Here is a 3,145-nt window from a genome sequence, read left to right as displayed (position 1 = left end):
TTTTTATTTCCTTGAATGAGGAGATTACTAGCAATCATTCATTATCCATTTTTACCCAAATAAATGTTTTTGCACCTGAGCATCTTCTTTAAAGTGTCTTTCTGCAGCTGTGTAGGATTCTCCCTGAGGTAAATTCAGAAAGTTGATTGAAAGTAATGTCAAGGATAAAATGTCTGTCAGTAGCATGCCCCTTTTTCCTATAGTTTAATCATTGGGTTTTGAGGGTTCTATGAACTCTATCAACTATGGCTTGTCTTCGTGGATTACAGAGGAATCCAGTGATATGTGTGATTTGACATTCTTTGTAAAATGTTTGAAACGTTTTACTGGTGTAGGCAGGACCATTGTCCATTTTTATGGATTGGGGACGCCCAAGACAGAAAAACATTGTAGCCTGGAGTTGAGAACAGCTTTGGCTCTTTCAGAAGTCATTGGTGTTCCACAGATAAAGTGTGAATATGTATTGATGACTACATGGAGATAGGGTTTCTTTAGAAAGAAGTTAACATGGGCCCGGAGAGATAGCACAGTGGTGTTTGCCTTGCAAGCAGCCGATCCAGGACCAGAGGTGGTTGGTTCGAATCCCAGTGTCTCATATGGTCCCCCGTGCCTGCCAGGAGCTATTTCTGAGCAGACAGCCAGGAGTCACCCCTGAGCACTGCCGGGTGTGGCCCAAAAACCAAAAAAGAAAAAGAAAAAAAGAAAAAAGTCAACATGTGTAATATTCATTTGCCATAATTCATTTGTCTGTAGAACTCAGGGTTGGCCCCAGCTAAATATGTTCTTTTATTCAAAGGCATGTAAATAATACATATATCTAAAAAAAAAAATGTGTTTCTTGGTCGAAGAGATAGCACAGCGCTTTGCATACAACCAATCCAGCACCGCATATATTCCCAAAGCACCACTCGTTGTGACCTGTCCCACTCCACACACACACACACACACACACACACACACACACACACACACACACACAAATAAAATAAAAGTGATGGTAAAGGACTGGAAAAATAGCACAAAGTTTACTTCCTTTGCAAGCAATCAACCGTAGCTTAACCCCTAGCACTGCATACAGTATCCTGAGTGCCCCCAGGAATGATTCCCCTCCATCCAAGAACTGATAAGCATGATTCTTCTGTCCCCCTGCAAATAACCCCAAAGAGCCTGAGCAATAATACAAGTAAGGCATGTGCCTGGCACAAAACTGGCCCAGGGTCCATCCCTGGCATCTCATATGTTTCCCCAAGTCCCATAAGAAATTATACCTGATGGGGCCGGAGTAATATAGAACAGCAATAGGCTGTTTGCCTTACACGCAACTGACACAGGACAGGCCTGGACAGGCTCTGGCATCACATATGGTCCCCTGACCCTACCAGGAGCGATTTCTGTGTGCAGAGCCACGAGTAACTCCTGAGCACCGCTGGGTGTGCCCCCCTCCAAAAAAAAAAAAAAAAGAAATTATAGCTGAGCATAGAGCCAGGAGTAATTCCTGAGCACTGCTGGACGTGACTAAAGTAAGAACAACAACAACAAAAAAAAAAAAAAAAAAAAAAGGGCCCGGAGAGATAGCACAGCGGTGTTTGCCTTGCAAGCAGCCAATCCAGGACCAAAGGTGGTTGGTTCGAATCCCGGTGTCCCATATGGTCCCCCGTGCCTGCCAGGAGCTATTTCTGAGCAGACAGCCAGGAGTAACCCCTGAGCGTTACCGGGTGTGGCCCAAAAAAACAAACAAACAAAAAAAAAATGAAGAGTTAGGGGCCGGAGAGATAGCATGGATATAAGGTGTTTGCCTTGCATGCAGAAGGTTGGTGGTTCGAATCCCGGCATCCCATAAAGTCCCCTGAGCCTGCCTGGAGTGATTTCTGAGCATAGAGCCAGGATTAACCCCTGAGTGCAGCCGGGTGTGACCCAAAACAAACAAACAAAAAATGAAGAGTTAGGCTCCAAATCTAGGCTATCTGGGGTCTCGGGCCATGGGTCAGCAGTCCAGGGCCAACCTTATATGTGAGAGCCTGTGAGTTTGCTTCCTACCAAGGTCTTGCATCACTGAACTTGGACATCAACAATGATGATAACAACAACTGTAAAGGAAAAATTTCCCCTGAGTTCCCTGACTGCCCTGATCACCTACCCCCCTTCACAATTCTGGGAACTTGTAGACCCAGTTACAGTTTAACTTCCTTTCTATTCTGACATGGTTCTGACCTGGTCATGTTAAGCTTGCACCTAAACCTTGCAAAAAATGTGATTGAGCAAATGCCAGATACTTCCTAAAGCAAATCAATCTACTGTAATTTTCTATTGTTTGAAATGCTATATACAGCTTGTAAGCTCATGGCTCGGGGCTGGCAGTTTCTGACTTATGCTGGACTCTAGCACAACCCCTGCATATACTTGAAAATAAATCCCCTGCTTTTGCATGAGACTGTGGTCTTGGTGTCTTTGAACAGCGCATCATTCTCCTGGACTTAACACAACGAAACAACAAAGGGAAGGGAAGGGGGGAAAGGCAAGAATCTAGACTGGCTGAATCCAGACCTTGTGCCCATAACCACTGATTGAATCCTCCTTTCAAAACCAAAACAAAAGCACCAGTGTGAGCAGGGACACGAGGGTGTGCTTTGAAGCACTGCTGCTAAAGACAAAGGCCTGATGTCAGTGGGAAACCAAACACAGGGAATCTTAAAATGGCAGACTTGGTAAACAATGAAATAATATGCAACCAAGAAAAAGAATGCAGAACCAAGGAGGAACTCTTGAGTAACACTGGATGGGACTTAAAAGCTAAAAACATTGGCCCTGAATCAAGGCCTGCAGTTTGCTTTCACTGCTGGTTTCAAACAGGAGCCTAAAGAAATCTCTTTCTATGGTCTGTTGACCATTTCAGAATCCGAAAGTGTAATGGTCAATTCATTAGAAAGAAACATCTGAGATGGGCACAGGGGTGAGGGGGGGGGGAAGCTAAAAACAAACTCCCTAAATGCCTGGTCTCCCAAAAGTAAAATCTGGGGGCTGGAGAGATAGCATGGAGGTAGGGCATTTGACTTGCATGCAGAAGGACAGTGGTTCGAATCCTGGCATCCCAATGGTCCCCCAGCCTGCCAGGAGTGATTTCTGAGTGTAGAACAAAAAGTGACCC

At 44.8% G+C, this 3,145-nt stretch overlaps 1 non-coding gene across 1 annotated transcript; it reads left to right on the top strand.

Annotated features, from left to right (window-relative positions):
• The first annotated feature begins 2,799 nt into the window (after positions 1–2,799).
• On the top strand, positions 2,800–2,935 carry LOC126017237 (small nucleolar RNA SNORA2/SNORA34 family). Its single transcript, XR_007498871.1, has one exon. It is a non-coding gene; the product is annotated as a small nucleolar RNA SNORA2/SNORA34 family (small nucleolar RNA).
• The last annotated feature ends 210 nt before the right edge of the window (positions 2,936–3,145 follow it).

This window comes from Suncus etruscus, chromosome 8, assembly GCF_024139225.1.
Source record: "Suncus etruscus isolate mSunEtr1 chromosome 8, mSunEtr1.pri.cur, whole genome shotgun sequence".
Classification (NCBI taxonomy): domain Eukaryota; kingdom Metazoa; phylum Chordata; class Mammalia; order Eulipotyphla; family Soricidae; genus Suncus; species Suncus etruscus.
The sequence above is the reverse complement of the archived record's forward strand: the minus strand, read 5'-3'. Positions and strand labels throughout refer to the sequence as shown.